This window comes from Protopterus annectens, chromosome 9.part0 (assembly GCF_019279795.1).
Source record: "Protopterus annectens isolate FY-2018-M chromosome 9.part0, PAN1.0, whole genome shotgun sequence".
Taxonomy (NCBI): domain Eukaryota; kingdom Metazoa; phylum Chordata; order Ceratodontiformes; family Protopteridae; genus Protopterus; species Protopterus annectens.
In genome coordinates this window covers 1140631823-1140647973 of record NC_056743.1, presented here as the reverse complement: position 1 = coordinate 1140647973, position 16151 = coordinate 1140631823, and positions in this window count along the sequence as shown.

Genomic DNA, 16151 nt, shown 5'->3' with positions numbered 1-16151 from the left:
AAATCTTGGACCATACGCCACTCTCCATTTGCTTTCTTAACAGGAAATAAGGGTGTGTAACATGGTGAATCAGAAGATTCCACCAACACCCCTTCCTTAAGTAAAGCTGCTATAATAGGTTTGATTTCTACCTCTGCATCTTTTCTTAAGGGATACTGTCTCTTTTGTGGTCTAAATGCTGACTTTGGCGTAATAGTAACCGGTCCCACTGTACGAATAAGTCCTACATCTGATTTTCCTGTTGACCAGAGATTTTCTGGTATACTCTGTAAGGCATTCTCTTCCTCCTTCAATAGGAGTGCTAATCAGCTGTCCTCACTAGACTGCAAGTGTACAGCTGGGTGGGTCTGAATTATCCAATTCATCTTCTGCATTTGTATTCCCTGTTCTGACAGTTCTAACTCTGTCTGTTTCTCCCATCTCGTGACCTTTTCTCCTAAGTCTACCCATTTTACATTCTTGTCCTTAGTTAAGCTAACATGTGGTAATCAATTAGATTTATAGAGTGCAAAGAACTCCTGGGCAATGAACAGCTGTCTATACTGTTCCCTTCTGTGTCTCAGTACAGATTACGTAATATCAATCTGTTTGCACAATTTCCAAACAATTATTGCTCATGTTCTTTATCAGGTCCTGGTGTATTATAATAATACAGAGTACAGTGCAACAAATGCTGTTTATCAATGTCAAGGGAGGGGAACTTGCTGACGGCTACGTTCATCAACTCTTCGGTCACTGCCCCTGGACCAGTCATAACCAAGTCCTGGCTGTACCAATAATACGTTTTACCCTCCGCTTGCACTGCAAAGGTATCAATTTGTCACTGTGCTTCCATACCCTGCATAGTCGGAACTACTGCTATACGAAATAGCTGCATAAGGTCTCTGCCCAAGAGGTTTACTGGGCATTTTGCAGATACAACAATTTTACTTTTCTGGGTCAATCCTGAAACAGGATCAGTTATCACAATATTATGGGAGAGGGGCTCCCGATACAGCTGTCCATTAGCTGCTTTCACTAATATATAATCAGGTGACTCTGAATTCTCTGGCAGTTTGGAGGGATGTACCAGGGTCCATGATGCCCATGAGTCACACAAGAATCTGACTTCCCTCCCTTCTACCAGGATTGTAACTTCTGGTTTCGTGTCTGCTAAATAGAGCTCTAAGCTCAATAAAGCCAAATCCAATATTTCATTTTCTTCACTAGCCGTGACTTCCTGCACTTCCTCTATTTCCTCTGTCACATTCTCTACTTCCTCTATCACATTCTCATTTGTCCTTTCTCTACTATCCCCTTCTAGTGATTCCTGACTATCATATAGTCAGTCCTCACCCTCCTTATCTTCCGTGGTTGCCTTCTTGTTTTTCTTGCAATCCCTTACCAAGTGTCCTTTCTTACCGCATTTAAAACATTCACCCCTTTTCTTTCACCCTTCAAAGTCCTCTGATCGTTGATCAGATTGTTTGTTTCCCTGGGCATTTCTCTTGCCCTTTTTCCTGGACTGTACTACATATACTTCTGCTCCATCTTCTACAGAAAATACTTGGTCTTTCTTTTTCTTTTTGCTATTAAAATGCCTTTCGGCATGCCTAGCATATTCAAGCAATGACTGTAACCTGCTTGTACGATGATCTACCATGTGTTTTGTAATAAAGCTGCTTATAGATGCAATACTGCCTTTCAAAAATGCATTCTTTAACTGCTGCTCATATGGGGAATCATGTGTCTGATCTTCAGGAACCTGCATTCCACAATGGTTATTAAAACATTCTAATAGTCTGGGATAATATCTGTCAATAGCTTCACCTTCCTGTTGGATGCATTGATTAATGCAAGTCCAGTCTGCCCTAGGCTTCCATTTCTCAGAGATTCGGTCTGTAAGACCTTTCACTCTGTTGTCTAACTCTGTGCTGCTATGTGGGAGGGGCCTGAGCGCAATATCATGGGGATTCCAGTCGCCACTGATCATGTGTCAATCTGGTCCCACAATTTGTCTAACTACTTTTTCTACCTCTTCTCCATTTAAATTATAACTTAGCCTCATTCCTTGCAAATCTTCTAAGAACATTCTAAAATTAACTTTTGGATGGGGAATTCCCTCAGTGGCATTTCGGATGTCTTCCGGAGTCCACGGTCTATACACTAGAATAGTTGGGTCCTGACCTTCTTGCCCTGCCTGAGGATTAGGCACTTCTATAAGTGGGCATATTTCTTCTTCACTAATAAATCATGAATTTCTACCCATTTGATATAACTCAATGTCTCCTTTTGAGTTTCCTGCCCGTGTTCAAGACCTGGTCTCGACGGGATCTCTATTAAACGGTGTTGCTTTTGTAGTGTCTCTACTTACAGTGATAGCAGGATATCGCAGGGGTGGGCTAACTTGTTCACTTGCCTCATATTCTGGTAAGGGAGGCGGAGGGGTTGATGCTATTATAAGTTATTGTCCTCCTTATCTAAAAACATTGCTTTTGAATTATTATTCTTTTGTTCCCTTCAGTTTACTTCCTCAATCCACCTGTGTGCCTGAGGAATTCCTAATTGGCGTTGCTTTTTTACCCGACCTTTAGAATTGGTTTTAAGCTGTCTGACAAGTTTGAAAAGCAAGGATTTTTCTAGTTTACCATAAAATTCATACTTATTAACCCATTTTGAGTAGTATTTAATATTATCAGCACGCTGTGACATTTTGCGTCTTCGGTTAACGGCGGATTTTGGGACCTTTTTGTACAATTATTACCCATTTTGTTCTACCCTTTTAATCGTTACATAACTCCTTATTTTTTAACGTGGTACCACAGATGTTTTTATAGTCTCTTCAGAATGACTGCCTACCTGCTCTGTTTCCCTGATCTATGACAAGACAGTAATCTTTCTGTCCCTGACTTATAAACAAAGTTTCTAACAGAACAAATACAAATCTAGTCCCTGATCTAAAACAGAAAAAAGAAGGTGGATTCACCTGACCTGAGACTCGTGATTGATCACCTGGTTCGAGTAAACCTGTCCTTCAGTCGCAGATCAGAAAGTTGCTGGAATCTTTTGTACGACAATTCAGTCGGAGGGCTTTTCAAATAAGAAGAACCGATGTGGTTTCTTCCTCGTATGGTTTCAAGCCACCTGGCCTGTCTGATCCGAGGCAAAGTGAAGGTTTCCGGTCCAAAGGACCAATCTGTCAAAGGAAAAAACTTCAAAGACCAATGCACATAAGGTTCAGTTAAGGCATTTTAATTTACTTGCAGCAAGGAGACAAAAACATGGAAATACAAGAATTTTTCTAACTACTAACAGGAAGTATGTTCATTCTTATACTGTTTTACAAGACATGGCCTTCTAAGCTGACGTAATCAAACACAACTTTCAGTATTGTTCTACAGCAGATGTTACTCAGATTTTCTGCTGACATGACTAGATTTATGAGAAACTTTTCAGAAAAACAACCTGGCCTTGGTGACTATTAATCCGTTTACAAGCGTCTATTGTACAGTGTTACATTTCAAGGTACTCTTCTAATTCAGATACAAGCAAATGCTAATTGCAGTTCATATTTTCAAGCAGGCTTTGTACTAATTATCTATAACTTTTACAGCTGTGTATTTTCTCATGGCACAGCGGAACTTCTTGTCTAAGTTTCATACAAGTAGTATTGTTCTATTCATTATTTTCCTAACGCAAGCAGAAATCACCTGCTTCTCAGTAAATTTCCAAGGCACAAGCAAGATTTTATCTAACAATACAAGGTCAGAAAGCAACTGCAGTTTGTACAGATTTATGCAGTATGAAATAGAATAAATGTGTTAACCCTTTTCTAGCTCTATATGCACTAAGCATATTGCTAATACACACATTAATACATATTTTTCTAACAGAAAACTTGAAAGGGTCCAGAAAGTCGCACTAGCGCATCCAGGCATGATGTCTCGTGACAATGTCTGCACTCACTGTTCTGGCTGCTCCTTCAGTTGTATATGCAATCAACCACATGGACAAATTAGATATTGATTCCAGGGTGGAAAGCTGTGAGGCAACTTTGTCACGTATCTCATCAGACACTGCTCCTGCTAAGGTTCCTTAGAGGTCTGTGATCATGTCCCTTTGGAGACAGGTAAAATGCGCCAAGTAATTCAACGACCATATGGCAAAGGTCATTGAAGCATAAACCTGCTTCCCTAGTCTATCCATTGTCCAAGACTCCATTTGGAGGATGGACAGCAGGACTCTCCTCATTGAGTTCTTTCCTTGTGGCTGTCACAACTACCATAACATCTACTGCCAAGCCTTTGGACCAATGGGGCTGATCCTCTGAAGGGAAGAGTATTTTGTCCAGTCTCTGGTGGATTGGCTCAGTGGTGTCAGGGGCCTTCCAGGCACATTGCACAATGAGTTTGACCAACTCATCTGTGGGCGGGGTTGCACAGAAAGTAGAGAGTCGGGCACGAAAAGCCTGCAAGAATACAGATTGCTCTGAGGAAGAGTTGGTGGGCTTCCAGTCAACCCTCTGTTTCAAGATCTCTAGTATGTCTCTGAAGGAGACATCCTCAGGGGGGGTGACCATGAGGACCCTTCCCCCTCATTGTAATCTGTATTTTCAGTGAGAGATTCCTCAGGTGAATCAACATGCTTCCTCTTGCATGATTTCTTATGGGGTGGCTCATCAGGGGAAAGTCTGAAGAGGACTCTGAAAAGGGTGCCTTGTGGTAGGGTATCTTGCTGTTCCATGCCCAAAGTCCCAGTGTAGTGGACTGTGGCAGCTGTGAACCAGAGGACATGTATATATGACATTCCAGTGCCAATGGACCCAACTGGGAGTCTGCTAAGGTGAGTGCCCTCTCCATAACCTGGAAGGCAGGCCCGCCCAAACAGGGATAGGAGCCTGGAACTGAGAAAAACAAGTTTGGAACTGGGGTCACACCCTGCTCTAATGAGCCTGCCTCCAGGGAAGGAGCAGTGAGAGGACTCAGAGCTGTCAAAGCAACTGGAACCGTAGATAGCGCCATAGAAAACAATCGTCATCATACTAAGGGTCATGATAACAACAGACCAGCCATGGTCTTGAGGGTGGGTTGGTTCCCACTGAGCCATGGTCTACATGGTAGGTTTTGGAACCACAGTAAGATCTACCAATGGAACCAAAGAAACTGGCACCGGAAGAGGTGTCAGCACTGAGGGCTCCAAGATCTGTGTGGATAAAGGAGGAATATAGGTTGGAGTCTGTGGAGAAAAAGTCTCAGGTCTGGGTGGGAGGGAGGTCCTAGATGGACTTGGGATGCCTTTGACTGCTGAGAGCTGATCCACAGGTCTTACTACATCGAGCTCCAAAAGGCTGCTGGTGGAACGAGTTGACATCCCCAATGGAGATTCAGGCCGGTCAAGGAATGGACTAAGCTGCTGTCCAACAAAAGGGTCAATGGATGGGGAATACCAAGTCCTGGCTAGTGTCTCAACCTTTGGCACCATAGTCGGAAGACCAGAAGGTTGTGATGATGGGGAGAATGATAGGTTTTAACGGAGAAGCTATTGTTGGTGCCAAGAGGGTTTGTGGTATCGTGGAAGGGGTCAGTACCATAGGAATAGTGGTAGTCAGTTCCATAATCAAGGACGGCACTGCAGTTGGAGTTTTAGACTCTAGTGCAGATGTAGTTGTCGGAGTAATTTTGGCATGTTTAGTTTTTGGTTCCATATGAACCTGGGCCTTAGTAATTTTTGGTTCCTGTGGCTGAGGAGATGATGGAACTTAATGGCTCCACTTCTTTGTCTCTTTATTAGGAGGGGTTGAGACTTCCACCTCAAATAAAGCCTCTGAGAAAGTGGTTTTCAAGAGACTCTTTAAAATTAGCTTGTTTTTGTGCACAGCTAAGGTGTGGGCACTAAAGCCCTTATAGAGCTTGCACGGAGGTTGAACCTTCAAATGTGATACTCCTAAGCAATAAACGCAGGAGAGATGCCCATCTTCCTGCCATATTTGTCATACTGTTTAAACCCAGTAGTGCCTTTCTTGCCAGCCATTGTGAAGAATACAATTAACAATTAAACAAGAATGAAATATCCTGCCACATGACCAGGGATACATGCATGCATACACAGTAAGAAATAAATATATATATTTTTTGTAATTTGTCAACAATGGTAAAAAGAAATATACCTAAAAGGTAAAAGAAAGGGAAGGCAAAATACCATTAATGGTATTAAGAATACCAAAAGGGTGGCCACAGTGGTGCAGCGGTTAGCATTGCTGCCTCACAGCAAGAGGTTCTCTGGTTTGATCCTTGGCTGGGGTGCTTCTGTGCGAAGTCTGCATGTGTCCTCCCTGTGGTCGCATGGGCTTCCTCCCACATCCCAAAGACATGCTGTAAGTGGATTGGACACTCTAAATTGGCCCTAGGTGTGAGTGTGTGCATGTGTGTTCCTTCTGTGGAAGGTTGGTCGCCGGGCTGGCAACTCAACACTGTAAAACTCCACTGCCAATCATGAGCAGACCGGTGATCCGCTCTGGCGACCCCTAACCGGAAAAAGCCAAAAGAAGAAGAAGAAGGTATTAAGAATACCAAAAGGTGAAGGGAGGGGCCTGTACCAACAATGGTATGAAGAAATACCAACAAGGTAAAAGGAGAGAAAAAAATCACTCACACAGAAAGGGAACTATATCTAAATAAATATATATATATATATATATATATATATATATATATATATATATATATATACGATTAAGATATAGGAAGGATTATAAAAGAATAGAAGTCTAAATTTTCAAAATATTCTGAAAAATAGAACCCTTGAGAGCTGGCCTGACACATCTTGAAACTCTACATGGCAAACTAGATCTGAGGAGAGGGGCACTATGGGTAACCTTAGCTCCAGAGTTTCTGGCTGGTGCGAGCTTGTTATATCAGCTGAGTCAGTTCTGAGGATGGAACCAAAACCCATCCATCATGAATGAATGAAGATTGACAACATCAGATTATCTTTTATTATGTTTCCAGAGGGATTGAAATATTGCTATTCTGGTAATAAATCTGACTCCCATGTTCCATTAAAAAATATGCATACATAGTAACCCTTGTAAAATTACAAATGTTATCTTTAATTTCCTCATTCTCCTTTGTACAACTGAGAATGTAGAGGTGAAGGATCTGAAAAGAGCTGTTGTAAAGCTTTTAAATTTATTCCTGCAGAGGAAATATCAAAAATTTCACAGATGGTGTTTTGTTGAGCAAACTGGAAGCAATGCATAATGGAGTTGAAGCTTGTATAGGAGATTAAATCCATGCTAAGTCTATTTGAGGGAGAACACAAATTAACTTCTTAATGGACATGTGAAATTATCAGCTATATGTATTTGTTAATAAACCTTCATGTAAGTTATCTAAAATGGTAACTGAATGTATTTGCCACAGTCCAGAAAAAAATTACAAAGTGATTGATTACTTAAATTTTGCCATATAAAAAGATAAATATAGAGTTGGATTATCATTGCTATCAGTGGATCATTAAGTCCGTAACCCCTTGAAGTATAGAAACTGAGAAAACATCCCAAGATATCTGGGGTGACCCTCCTTACCTAATAAATTTCCTCCAGACTCTCTAAACTTTATTATACCATGTGATATTCAGTAGTACAAGCATAACTTTAATATAAAAATCCTATAGGAAATGCATTTTAGTTTCCAAAAGTTAATTCTCCTTGCAAGTGTCAAATTTGACACAGCAGCCATAGCAGTATATACACAGTTTGTTCATCTATCCCAGAAAACTGCCAGCCTTCAGCCTTGGATTTTTAAATTATTCATTACTGATGCATTTAATTCAAGACTGGCCTTGTTTCTTGGAAGCATTACTTTAGGTAGAGGGACTGACTGAGTATCCTGTTGATGACTGAATATAGTTAAACAAGACTAAACAACATGGTAAACAATTATTTACATCTGAAATTATAAGAATAATATCAGATCAAGTTATAAATTTAAAATTAGAATCATATGTGTAGTGTAATAACTATTTGATGTGAAGTTTTGTCAAATAAAGTGTGTATGATTTTAGTAATTGGTACAGGGAACTTGTGATACTGCAATTAATAAAATAAATACTTTCTGTTTACAGTTTCAAATGCTTTTTATGAATCAAGTGCACAAAATGCAATAATTTTAACATATATTTCCTCTCTTAGCCTTAATAACATTTTACTGAATATCCTGTTAAAGAGTTTGCATTGCCAATATCACACTTTTGGTTGGAAGTAGCCCAAATTGAAAAGGGTGAATTAAATTAGAAAGAGTCTGTATCAAATAATAACTAACAAGTTTTGTTTAAATCTTGTAATATGAATTAAAATGAATAATTGATCAATAATTTTCAGGCCTACTGGGATCATTTTTCCATTTTTAAATAATTATTATAGCTAATTTAAAGAATTCTTAGTTGAGGGAGAATTAAAAGCTAAATCTACATATTAATAAAATAAATAAGGAATTAATAAATCTTGAACATTCTTATAAAACTCAAAAGGAAGACCATCTGAACCATTGGCCTTTTTAATTGTGACTTCTGCAACCACTTTTCAAATCTGATCTTTTGTTAAATTACATTATGGAAATTCTAACATTGGTAAATGTACCTGATCTAAACAATTTAATAATTCTTTTTACGAAACTTGGTTTGCTTCATGATATAATTTTTATTATGTCAGATATGGTTTAAAATTTCTTTGTCAGATAGATCAAATGTGATTAATTATTTAAATGTTAGTTTAGTATATAAAGAGGGTAAAACTATTATAATGAAGTTGTTTAGGAAACCCAGTGAAATGCTAAACTATTTACATGGTCAACGTAATCAACCCCTTAAACTTATTAAATCTTTGCCATATGGGAAATTTATGACTGTTTAAGTGAAACTAAAAGTATAGCAATAGTTGTGAGAAAAGGCTATCATTTAGATTATGTAATAAAAACTTATTGGAAGTTCACTAACAAATATAGATATATTTTTTGCTCCAAGAAGGCTTGTAGAAGGGGGTTCACAATAAAAGGTGTTGTACTAAAAGTTAAAATGTGGTAAAAAGAAATCTAGTATACATCATGCTACTATAAGTATAATGTAAATATCTGAAAAAGTTATAAGCATGGTATAGAAATGCTGAGACAATTTGTTTGTGAATGAGTTTCTAGCCATTCAGTTGGAGAGACTTCCATTGGTCTCTTTAAAGTAGAAGTGATGCACTTGTACATAGCTGCTTTAGAAAACTTAAGGAGTGTCCTTGTGAAATGTATGAATCTCACAGAAGTACTTACCCCTGTGGTAGCTGTACAATTTTAAAATGCATTTAGGAATGTTTTGATAAAATAAATGGACATCATTTTTGTATAAATGAGTGTTTTATCTGTAGTTCTGAAGAGGAAGTTTATTTTATGGCATGTTATTATAGAATGTTTTACATAGAAAAAACTTCTAGTAGGTTTAAGCTAAGAGTTCTGGAGTATGCCATGGACATAAAAAAATTAAATTAAAAACCTGAAAGTACACTGGAAAGCATTTTCTGGACACCAGGATGGACATGCTTTATGTGCCGTGATTTTGTGACAACCAAAAATGAGTATTAGGGAAAGTTTTCATTTTAAGGTAACATTATAAGGGAAGTAAAGCATATTGGTTTTGAAGTTTGTCACTTTAAAACAAAAAAGAATGAGTAATGACATACAGTAAAAATAATTGTATAATTGATTTGTTTGATTAAATAAACTGCATTTCTAATTGCTCTTGCTTAATGATTTTATTGCTGCTTTCTTATTTAATTTTCTTTTATGTACACTCTGCTCTTTTATCCATGTCAGGCATGTTATTAAAATACCAGGAAAAACTTTTTTGTTTAATAAATCCAGTTTGCCATATGGTCTTTTAATATTTTTTATTATTAAGTAGTACAAATGAAACTAAATATGTTGAATTTTATGGTGAAAGAACTTTCCAGATATCATTGTTGTATTGCTGTAAGACTGCATAAAGGTCTAATAGCTAATATGTACATAAAGAGTTTTTCTTATTATTATTTGTTTATTATTATGTCCTAAAAGGACTGCGGTGGTGGTGCTGCGGTAGCGTTGTCGCCTCACAGTTAGACGTTGCCCGTTCGATTCTCAGTTAGAGCGTCTTCTATGTGGCGACATACGTGAGCGGGCATTCCTTCATTGAAGGTTGTGCGTTGGGCCTGGCAAGCCAGCACGTGAAACTCTACTGCCAATCATTAGCGGACCGGAGTTCCGCTGTGGCGACCCCTAACTGGGAAAAGCTGAAAGACACAAACAAACATTATTATGTCCTGAAAGTGTTAGCAAAAGCTAAAATAATGCATCTATGCATCCTGAGAATATCCCTGGATGTATCTAAAATAGCATGAAGCATGCTCTAGCCATACTGCTAACACTACTGTTCACTCACAGCCTCCATATAGGTTTTGTATAAAGCAAATGGAAAATAGCTATAGTCATTCTTCTGCATAAGGATGGACCTTCCACAGACCCAGGCAATTACAGACCCATAAGTCTGACCAGGCTCATATGCACTGCCATATAATTACTTATCATGGAATTAATAAATCAGAATCTAGGGAACCTCCAAACACAAGCTTCATCTCAGTTTGGATTCATCAAGGGCAGGTCATGCTTACTCAAACTGGTGGAATTTTTTGAAAAGGTCAACAAAGTAATGGATGAAGGCAAAATGGTATACACTACATACTTTCACCTGGCCAAAATGTTTGACACATTTCCCCACTCAGGCATTGCAGAAAAGCTAAATAAACTGAGAATAAATCCTTATGTCACCTGCTGAATTTCCAACTGGCTCACAGATAGGATGCAGATAATCAAAATAGGGAAATTTAATTCCACAAAGTGACCAGTCACCAGTGGAGTTCCCCAGAATTCTGTGTTGGGACCTCTCCTGTTTGGCATCTACGTTTGGCCTAATAGTTAAGGTGTTCACCTTACAAACACAAGGTGCAGGGTTTGAGTCTCACAAGGGATAATTGGCTAGGCTTAAAATGGCTCACAAGGGCAGTTAGCCTAGTACTAATCTATGAACCTATGAACCTATGAAAAGCCAATACCAAAGGGGCCTGGCTGACTAACTTTGCAGATGACCGCAAGCTAGGAGCAGTCACTGAATCCCCAAATGACTTTGTCCTGCAAAACGGTTTCTTTCAAATAAATAACTGGTGTCAAAATTATTGTCTGAAACTAAATGCAAAAAAATGCATTATTGTATACTTCTGGAAGTCATCTACCCAAGTGAATTACCACATTGAAAACACACCCCTAAGAGCTGACCCAGTTGTTTGGGATTTGGGAACTTATGTGGACAGTGACCTAACTTTTGACCAACACGTCTGTTGTAAGAAAGACTGTCTATATTACAAAGCTTATAAACAAAAGAAATGTGTCAAGATCTAGGGATGTCATTGCCCCCATTTACTCAGCCCTCATTAGATCAGTCATTGAATATAATGCCTTCTTTGGCATGCATCTGTCAAGACATATGCAGCAGTTGGAATGCCACTGAGATACCTTACTAAAAGGATACAAGGCGTAAACAACATGTCCTACATGGACGAACTCAAAGCCCTGTCACCATACTCAATATCCTACAGACTGCTATGAGATGACCTGTGTCTATCATACAAGGTATTCTCAGACATATTACTACTGGCTATACTTCACATCATCAAGACAAATGGTAACATAAACAATCAGTCCAGGCATCTAAACCTCTTCTTTAACATCAACAGAATGGTCTGGTGGGGCAGGTATATTTCACAGAGGATACTGCTGCTGTGAAACAGACTTCCCATCCACATAAAACAAAGTTCATCCCTGTCCATTTCATGTGCAACTTAAATCTATGGATGGGAAACAGAAGATTTACCTCAGGAGTGTTTCCTGTACTACTAATGGACAGATACAACTCCTAAATGCTTTCACCCATGCATGGGTCCCCTCAAATTATGTATTATATGATCCCAGTTATTCCCATTAGGGGTAATATATAATTATCAACCATGAGATGTTTAAGGCCAGTGTATACCTAAATGGGATAGGTTATTTAAAGCAAAAAAGGGGAAATTAGCTAGGCTTACAATGGCCCACAAGGGCAGCCACCTGAATACTTACCTATGATCCTATGAACCTGTGGTTTGCTGTTTTTAGATGTTTGTTCATTATACTAGATATCTCCAATGATCTTCAATTAATGCCATTCAACAGGATGTTTTAAAGGACAAATGCAGGACAAGGGTGCTTAGGGTGTCATTCAAGTTTCATCATAAAGAAATACCATGTGAAGGGTCATGTTAAAATAATTTGTAATTTGGATGCATTTAGCAGTTAATGCTATATGAATATTGTTTTCAGAAAGAATAATACAAATAATGTACGTAATGCATGACAAAAGCATTGTTATGTTATAGTTAACTATAGTTATGAAGAAATATCATTTAAGGTTCATGCTAAAACAATTTGTCAATAGGGATGTGTTAGATGGGGTCTATATAGGTTCATAGGTAGATATTAGGCTATCTGCCCTAGGGCATTTATAAGCCTAGCCAGATTGTATTTGGCTTCCTCCTCCCTATTAGATTATCCTACTGTGCCTCTTTAAGGTAGGTCACAGAAGGTACCCTTTTAAGATTAGTTTACTGTGCCTCTGTCTAGCAGGGACACAGAAGAGATCCCAGGGGTGAATTTGCGAGCTCCCATCCATGCGTCCAGATTTCGCTTGAAGAGGGTCAGCGAGGGGCTATGTCTAATATGAATTGGGATTCTTTTCCAGAGTGAGGGGAGCCTCTGGGAAATGAATCTGTCCCTCCAGCATGTCCTATTTATTTTTGTGCTGAGGTTTAGGTCCCTGGATCGTGTAGCTCTAAGGGACTTGGATTTTTTTGAGGTGGAGCATGTCCATTAATTCTGGGTTTGACATGGCTTTGTACATCAGGCAGAATAAGCCTCTGAGAGTAGAGCTGGAGTTTCTTTAGTCGAGCTGCATAAGACATCTGTTTGTAGCCCATGATCCTCTTGGTGAGGTACTTTTGGGGTCTTTCCAGTTGCTGCAGGTGTCGGGTAAGGTACATCCCAAAAGAGGCATTGTACTCAATTATGGGCTTGATGAGTGACGAGTAGAGGTGCACAATGACCTCTCTTGATCTACATGCAAACCCTTTCATGATAAGGTGGGCTATATAGAAGGACTTTCTAACCACTTTGGCAACGTTATTATCAAAGGAGAGATTACTATCTACGTTTGTCCCCAAATCTCAAATTACTTCTTCCGTACTTAATGGATTACCACCTATGTGGTAATTTGTGGGCACCTTGTTTTTCCCAAAGGGGATGACTATGCACTTTTTAGCATTTAGCTTGAGAAGCATCCATCTCTGTGAGACCCTTTTGGAGAATGCTTGTGTCAGCTGGAGATTCGATTATGGCCCCCAGTTTGCAGTCATCTGCGAACTTTGTCAGCCATAATCCCAGCCTGAACCTCAGAGAAGTATATATCGAACAAGAGAGGTCCCAGAACTGAGCCCTGTGGGACGCCACTTGTAACTGGTTTGGATTCGGACATGGCACCTGCGATTCTGACCATGTGGGTTCTATCTCTGAGCCAGTTTGCAACCCATCTTGTGATATAGGGGTTGATATTTAAGCTGGTAAGCTTATTTATGATGCCAGTGGGGTATTGTAGGTCCAGGTAGGCTGTGTGGACTACCTTGCCCTCATCTATGGCTTTGGTAACTGTTTCAAAGAAATCAACTAGGTTTAAGAGGCAAGATCTGCCCTTAACAAAGCCGAATTGGGTAGGGTCCAGTGTCTGGAGGTTCCCAATGTCTTTGTTTATGAGTTCCATGATACCATAGCTTTACAGACCAGACTAGTCAGGCTTATGGGGTGATAGTTTCCAGGGTCCGTTGTGGCACCACATTTGTGGAGTGGGACCACTGTACCTGTACGCCATTCTTTGGGTACATATCCTGTAGTAAGGCTAAGCTTGAACAGTGACTTAATGTGAGGGTTCAGTTCTTCTTGGAGCTCGTGTAAGACACAGCCTGGGACACCGTCTGGTCCCATAGATGCTGTGTTTTTTGCTTTGGAGAGGGCAGCTTTCACCTGTGCATCTGTGATGTCAGGGAGGTTACATTCAGTTGGGATAGGCATTTGGAATCTGTCTGCCAGGATGTTGGCTATGTCTGTAGGTTCAGTATATTTTGTACCATTATGCAACAATTCAGAGCATATCTGGGAGTTTCCGCCCATGTCCATGACATAACTAAAGAAGGCCTTGTGATTATCTTTAGTGTCTAGGGCAATATTTCTTTCGAAACTGGCCTCTGATGATTTTATGAGCGAACAAAGTTTCTTGCTAATACTGATCAGAGATGCCTTCCCTTTTTGGGATTTTGGTCTGTCATGTAGTAGCTTCCTCCTTCTGTTGTATAGCTTATTGGTCCACCAGACCGGTCTCCTGTTTTTGGAGGAGTGAGTCTTGGTTTTATTTGGGATAGCATGAATCCATGCATTCCTGCAGGTGCTCATAGAATGCATTTGTAAAGGATTCTGCGGATTGGGCTGTATTATCCTCTGGCCCAGGGGCTTTGAAGGATTCCATCTCAGTCTTGAGAAGTGCAAAGTTGGCTTTTGAGAAATTCTTTACAGTGATTTCCTTGGCTGGGGTGACGAGATGTGGATGTCCAGGGAAATTTGTTTATGGTCTGATCTTACCAATGAGGGGTTTACCTCTGGTGTGGAACATAGAGTCCCTATGTTGGTGATGACCAGGTCCAATATGTTGTTCCCTCTTGTGGGAGTGGTGACCAGTTGTTCCATTGCATTAGAGTTTATAAATTCAAGGAACCGTTGAGTGAGGGTGTTTGGGCTTGAGTAGTTTTCCCAGTCAATGTTTGGGTAGTTGAAGTCACCCAATAACATAGTGTTTGGAGAGACATTCATATTCTCCAGTGTTCTCAGGAATGCCAAGTGGGGTTAATGTAATAGGGAGGGTGTTCTGTAGCAGGCTACAAACTGAAAGGCAGTTTTGTTAGTTGCACATGGATGGTTTCCGATGCTTCGTGCAGTGCCACCAACCTGGAGGTGTAGGTATCTTTGATGAATATAGATACTCCCCCTCCTTTTGTGCTTCGGTCCGAGTTTTGGGGCTGAAACGCATGGTATGAGTTATAACCTGGCAGTGCTGGGGTGCTCTCAGGAGCCTTGAACCAGGTTTCTGTTGCTGCACAGACATTGATTTTCTCCATGCTGAGGAGAGCCTCGAGTGCGTGCATCTTGAGGTTTAGACTTCTGGCATTGAGTAGCATTACCTTTAGTTTTTTTATCCTTGGGTTGTCTATGGAGGTGGGTTTGTCCTTTGAGCCTTGCCTAAAAAAGGCACTATGGGGGTGGCAAGAGCCTTGGCCAGTATACGAAAGCCTAAGGGTGACAGGTGCAAGCCATCCCTAGTGAAGCAACATGGCTTGTCGAGCATGTCAACCCAGGCTGACAGACACTGGATCCCCTTTGAATGACACCAATACTTTAGCCAATTGTTGAAACTGATCACTCTGTCTTTATACTATGGCATCATTCTTGGTGAGGGCAATATGCTACTCAAGGTCAGGGTCATACCAGCCTGGGCTACATGGTCAGAGAGCTCCTCTATGTCTCTTTTCATGTAGTCCAGGGAGGTACGTCTCAGGTCATTCACACCAGCATGGACAATGACGGAGTCATACTTGTACTTGCTTTGGAGTGACCTGAGTGCTTGCATTATGTGGCGGATCCTGGCACCCAACAGGCAGCTTACAGTGACCTTCTCCTTGTTCAGTCTGGTGAGCGGGACGTCAGTGTCCCCTATAACAAGTGTATTTGGTGTGTAGTTTGGCCTCAAGGGCTGTGACTGTGAGGCACACTGATTTTGTGAGATATGTGATTCGTGGGTATTGTTGAGGGGTGGCTGTTGCTTGGATATCTGCTTAGGAGGTCTTTGCTGTTTAAGCAGATTTTTATTTAGAGCCTCCGAGTATGTTTTTGTGTGTTTATGTGTTGGGTATGCAGATGCAATAGGTCCGTGTGAGACTGGATTAGTGGTGCGGGTGGTTACCTTTTCCT